We start from the raw sequence: 6,903 nt of genomic DNA, 5'->3' as shown, positions 1-6,903 counted from the left end.
TAAACTCCTCCCGAACTGGCCATGAAGGCCCAACAGTACCGACCGTACTGACCGGCCGCCTTGTCATCCTAAGCCCACAGGTGTCACTGGATGCGGATATGGAGGGGCATGTGATCAGCACACCGGTCTCCCGGCCGTATGTCAGTTTCCGGGACCGGAGCCATTAATTCTGAATCAAGTAGCTCCTCAGTTTGCCTCACAAGGGCTGAGTGCACCCCGCTTGCCAACAGTGCTCGGCAGACCGGATGGTCACCCATCCAAGTGCTAGCCCAGTCCGACAGCACTTAACTTCGGTGATCTGATGGGAACCGGTGTTACCACTGTGGCAAGGCCGTTGGCCCCTTTTCAGCACCACGATTCTTACATTCTCATACTTCTGAGCTGCTGTGTATAGCTTGTATGTGGAAATAAATGTTTGGTTCCATCTGATGTCCAGATATTTGGTGACCCTGACTTGAATGCACCATAGCATGACTGTGCTGGTTTCAGCATTCCACGTCACATAGCATTATGGACGTTGGTCACTTCTGCACTAGCCGAGCCACACCCATTCTAATACGATAATTGGCACAAAACTTCCTAGCAGATTAAAACTGTGTGCCGAACCGAGATTTGAACTCGGTCTGGCACACAGTTTTAATCTGCCAGGAAGTTTCATAACAACGCACTCTCCGCTGCAGAGTGAAAATCTCATTCACGATAATTGGCAGTTCACCAGCCACCACAGAACAAGCTGCGAGCAGCCACCACCATTCTGGTAACACAACCCTGTGTTGTGGTTTGGGTAGCTTGAAAGCTAGTTCGTCCTTGCACAGACATCAGAGACAAGATGAAATATAGTTATGTGGTCGTAATGCTTAGAGAAGACTCAGTGGCAGAAGTACGAGATATTCTAGCTGCCGTGCTGGACAACAAATGGTATGCGTCAATCAGGAATGTGCTGGTGACGAGCATTCTGACAGTGAAGCGACTAGAGGAGCTTTTTCGAACTGAGGAGCTCGGCAATCGCACCCTGTCACAACTTTTACGTCATTTACGCACAGTGGCAAGCAACGCGGATGGCGATGACGTGCTGTGCAATATTTGACTTTCCTGGTTACCCTCACACGCCCAAAAATTCTGACAGTAGGCGCAGGTGATGTAAACGTTCTAGTGCAGACAGCAGACATGCATCAACACTGACACCACGATAAGACGATGTGCCTGCAGTCCACTAGCCTCACTGAAGTGGAAATTAGCGGAACTTGCCTTGCAGGTAACTGCATTACAAATGACACACACACACATCAGTGACAGTACTGCCAATCGTAATGAAGTCGAAAATTCCAGTACTGCTGTGCCCAGTGATTCCACTCTATTGTCGCCAATCCCACGTAACCTATACCGTGGCGGCCCAGTCTCCTCTTTCGCACGAGGTCCAGGCTAATAACGGAAACATTCGTACCCGTGTCCACCAAAAATCTCTGTTTCCTGCCAGCCACTAAGCCCAGTAAGCAACATTCTGTCTGTGCACTAACTTGTACCGTGTTACGGTCTGTCGAGGCTGCCTTCCGACGGTTGAAGCAATCCCGTTTCCATTTAACGGCTGCGTCCCTTGCCGGTGCTTTCCACCCTTCCTACCTCTACACTCAAATGCCCGGTGGCCCAAAATGTCACATGCATAGCACTCTTGTTACTTACATTGCTTCCTTACATGCCCCTCCCGACCACATCTAAATCACTTGACTTCAGAAGCAAACACGCGATGGTCCATTCTCTGCTTTGTGGCTATGCCCACTTCCTCTATAAGTGCTGCTACCCTAAGAGCTGATTCTAAGTCATCTGGGTTTTCCATCCGTAGCTTCCGTGACGTTTCATCGGGTATAGCACGAAAAAAACCATCCAGCACTCTATTTTCTGCCCTCTGCAACAGTACCCTACTCACTTCTGCGTTCTGGGTCTGTACATATGTCTTTCATTTAGCTTATGGATTCAGTCCGTGAACGCTTCCATAGATTCGTTACATTGCATCGACAACGTACTTAATTTCTCCCGAAAAAATCGCGCACTGTTCTGCTTTTGGTATCGCTGGCACAATCCCACGGCCCACTCCTGGAGCCGGCCGGAGTGGCCGAGCGGTTCTAGGCGCTACAGTCTGGAACCGCGCGAGCGCTACTGTCGCAGATGCGAATCCAGCCACGGACATGGATGTGTGTGATGTCTTTAGGTTAGTTAGGTTTAAGTAGTTCTAAGTTCTAGGGGACTGATGACCTCAGAAGTTAAGTCCCATAGCGCTCAGAGCCATTTGAACCATTTGAACCCACTCCTGGAACATAGGTACTTACTCAATGTCTCGTGGTAGGCAACTTATGCTTTGGCGCCCCTGCCAAACTCATATTAACAACATATACGGTCACTTCATCTGACCGCCCAAGTACTCCTGCAGCGTCCCTAACATCCTTAACGAAAATTGTCACGTCCTCCGTTGCCTTGCCCAAGAAGTGATTAATCAGTGCGACCACTGCCGGGTCATATGGCACAGAAGGCACTCTCAATCCAGACTTACTTTCCCGAGATCTATTGTGACTGATCATGTCTCTCCTTACGATCCTCTATCTCGCGTTTAAGTTCGAGATTTTTCTCCTTCATGCTCTCAAACTACTCTATTAACGCTTGCATTTTAAAGCAGCAACTGCAACTGAGGTAGTAGCACGTGTTTTCACCGTTTTGTGTTACCTACTTCCACCTTAATACAATAATTTTTTTAAGTGAGACAAAACAGTAACTCCCATTCAACTCGTGCCCAAATTACGAAATGGACACCTCACATGGCACTAAATTGTCAAATTATCCCCTACACCATTACCTCTAAACAAAGATAACTCAACAGGTTCCTGTAGCTAAACATCTTGTACTCTAGATCACACCACTAACCGGGACAACAAGGGCAAACATCAAAAATGTCAACAAGACTTAGTCTCACTGCTCCATATTGTGCTGGGCTGGTACTTATGTCGAATACCACTGCCTGATTCACCACTCACCAAAGCCAACTCTCTCACCAAAATGTAGTGCTGGACGTGGACGGAAACTTTCTGACGCAAAGTATTGTGTTGGAAAGCGGACACCAAATTGTTACAATCCTCCGAGCTCAGGGGTTGTAATACGTCAGACCGAGAGATATGGTTTGGTAGAGAGGGGTGACTCACGCTGAAGCGTGCAGAAAAACACAGGCAAGTGTGTCATTGACTTTATTACACCGAAGATAAACAGCAGGCCTTCTGCTGAACTCGGCGATGGCGCTGCACACCATGCCAATGCCGGAATCTACTGTGTTGGCACCCAGTTGCCCAGCCTTGCAGACATAGTGCTTCTAGTCACACCATGGTTAAGTGGCTGCCGCGTGCGTTAGCTGTGCACGGTACCTCGGAACACAGCTGACTGCTCCCTCGAGTGTGACTCGTAGAGCGCCGAAGAGAAGCAGCCGTTCGCCGACATCATAGTGACCATTAACAGCTCCGGCCGTCCGTGCAGGGCAGCATGTTCAGATTCCGCACACAGCTCTGCACCCGGGAGACTACGAGTTCGCGCCCTGGCCCCGCCCCTGTGAACAGCAGCTTGCAGTCTGCTGGACGATGCCACCCAGAAATCGGAGGCTAGCAGCCCTCTCGGCTCTCGCTTCACTGTAACTCCAAGGTGTGATGCGGCCCGCCACAGCAATGACGGATCCGTGCAGCAGAGGTCGGAGGTAGCTTCAGCAGGCTGGTCTGCCGCAAATATCTATCACAGAAAGGTTGGCGTTGTTGGCCTGCAATGTAAACAATCATCATTCTCACTGCTTCTAGATGCAGACAGAATGGCAACACGACTGCTCCCTTTGAGCAACATTCCGGTTAAATAAACCGAACATGGACATCTGTCCCAAAAACATGGTAAATAATAATCCGAATAAAAAAGAATAAAAAATATAAATATATGTATCTGTAATAAAAATGGAAATGTACTGTTATCTGGACAGTTCAGTAATGATCTCATGGTCAAGATAATGTAGCAGATTCTGAAAGTTTTATATTGTCTCATGTTTATGTGACAGTGTAAAATTTTAAATTTTGTTATTCAGTCATGGTAATATGAACTTATGTGCAAGTGTACCAGGCCTCATTTCTTGAAAAATTTCATTTGCATATAGATTGTCTGTTAAGTACTGTGGAAAATTACTGACAGCAATCAGAACAGTGAAACGTGTTTCGCAGGAACTAGTGGACGCGTGAAGAACTGTGATTTACATTGTGAATAATGATGAACAGTGATAAAAACTGTGATCACGTAACCTTATGAACGTTCTTGGAGTGTCAAAGTTAGCAGCAACGCTATGAACGTTGAGTACTGTTGACTGTATTAATAATTAATTTGAACTGATGACCTTTAGTAGTTTGATACGAAGCGTCTCCACGTGCCAAATTTAATGTGACAGACTGTACAGTCAGCCGCGCGGCAAAACAATAATGCAACGTTGGCTACGCAGCGCGTCGCGAAAATATTTACATTCCGCTTAAGTAAACGAAGCACACTACGGACACTTGTATGATTAACGGTGCAGGGTTCAAAACGTGCATATTGTGATAAACTTACATGTGAATCACTACATTGTGTTGAACAGTGTCAAAATACAGAACATACTCCAAAACCGAGCGAGGTGGCGCAGTGGTTAGCACACTGGACGCGCATTCGGGAGGACGACGGTTCAATCCCGTCTCCAGCCATCCTGATTTAGGTTTTCCGTGATTTCCCTAAATCGTTTTAGGTAAATGCCGGGATGGTTCCTTTGAAAGGGCACGGCCGATTTCCTTCCCAATCCTTCCCTAACCCGAGCTTGCGCTCCGTCTCTAATGACCTCGTTGTCGACGGGACGTTAAACACTAACCACCACCACCATACTCCAAAAACAGTCTAATTCCATCCGTGTGAATGCAAGTGAAATGGACACTAATAAACTTTTCCACAGGATGAGAGTAGTAATTGTCTTGTCACTGATGCTTATATTTTGACATTTCATGTACCATCTTAAACTGAGGGACGTGGTAAAGGAGAAACAAGGCCTGCTGCAGCGCGACTTCTAGCCAGCAGCAGATCCAAACCACGATGCAGCCGACGGCAACCGACGCCCCACCGACTCGGCCAGGGGCGGTCCAGCGGCAGCCACTACCTGTCTGCAGTCCCACGGCTCGACACCGGGCGGTCTTACGACGTCAGCGGCAAATTGTTATGAGACTCGATGAATGAGTGACTTTGGAAATTTTATGATATACCAGCATGAAAAAAAACATTCATTATCTCAAATGCTTACATCAGAGTCATAAATTTGCATTTTCCAGCATATTTTATTACAATCATGTCAAGCCTGACTGTTAAAAGTAGGTGTCTATATTTTCTTGAAGCCCCTTGGACGGTTTTATTCCCGGTTTTCCGAGTCCAGTGAACCCAAATGGGGTGGGGGGGTGGGGGGATAAGTTAATCCGGGAAGTATCCGCAGCGATTTCCGAGATAATACAGTCACTGAAGCCATTTAAAGTACTCTATTTTTTGACGAAATCCATGCAATGTAAATTGTCTCTGGATGAATAAACTACTACTACTAGGCCTACTATAATTTTATCATGTCTAAAACAACATTGAAACTAAACATTTTCATCTTGAGAGTAGCAAATCTACGTGGATTGCGTGGACTGATAAAAAAAATATACAATAGATAAACTAATTTTTTTTCTCAGCCCAAGGGACATTGTAACATCCACGAGATAAATTTTAGCTACAGTGCGTCGAGAGAAAATTATGCCTGTAACAGTTATAAACATTATCTATTCGACGTATGAAAAAAACAGTGAAAACTTATAAATATTAATTATTTATATAATATTCTATGATGTAATTGGACATATCGATGTGTATCATTCAAAGACAATGATAATTGTAAATTCATTTTATGATCTGCGTTTGTCTTCCTTTGTTTTTATCTTTTGTTGGATGGCTTTTGTAGGTTGCGGACGCATATCAAACTGAGGTCTGTTAAGAAATTGTAATTATTTGTTAATTATTACTTGAAAATAGAGTTCATTGTTATTATAAATATGAGTGCATAATTATTTGTAACTTTAATTCCTCTCTCAGTAAGCATTATCTGTGTTAATTATTTCTTTCCGCTGCAAGCAGCGCAGACACTGATGATAGCGATTTGTATCGCGTTTTTGTCTGTGTTTTCCTTAGAAACAAATAAAATGTTTGCTTGATGAAGTCTAAATAGTGCACAATACGAAAGCAGTTTTTATAGAGTTTAATATGCATTTCAAATATTTACTTATTTGCTCTAACAATAGAAAGTCTCTATCAATTGTCTGCCGCCATCTTAACAATTATCTTTGCGGCAAATTCAAATTACGCAACTCTGCAGACATAAATGTCGAAAGTAATACAAATGTATAAAAATAAATGTGCACCGGTGGTCCCGAACTCATTTTAATGAAAACGATTCGAATCAGATTGGTTCTTTAAAAACAGTGCTCATAGCACGATCCTTATAAGAAACATTTCTAGCTGATGTATGGAGCCGAAATTAATTGCACACGAGTTGCGAAGAATATTGTTTGAGGTAACATACGTCATTGTTGTGCGCGGCTGATATTCGGTGGTTTTAATGATCATTTTGCTGAAGATAACTGCTTCCATCATAATCCATAGTTGTATAGAATCTGTTGTATGAACTGTGATTTAGTGACACTTACACAACCTACAGACAACACTTTAACACGACGTTAACTTGGAGTTTTTTAGCAACTTGACCAAATCTTTAGCCGGGACAAAAATTATTCAGTAATTATTCAATGTAATAAAATAAGATTATCATTTTCATTTACAAATTAGTTAAAT

General features: G+C 44.2%; 1 pseudogene; it reads right to left on the bottom strand.

Moving 5' to 3' along the window:
- Positions 1-221: 221 nt before the first annotated feature.
- LOC124614183 lies at positions 222-339 on the bottom strand (annotated as a pseudogene).
- Positions 340-6,903: the final 6,564 nt, after the last annotated feature.

This window comes from Schistocerca americana, chromosome 4, assembly GCF_021461395.2.
Source record: "Schistocerca americana isolate TAMUIC-IGC-003095 chromosome 4, iqSchAmer2.1, whole genome shotgun sequence".
NCBI lineage: Eukaryota > Metazoa > Arthropoda > Insecta > Orthoptera > Acrididae > Schistocerca > Schistocerca americana.
This window is presented reverse-complemented; position numbering and strand designations above follow the sequence as displayed.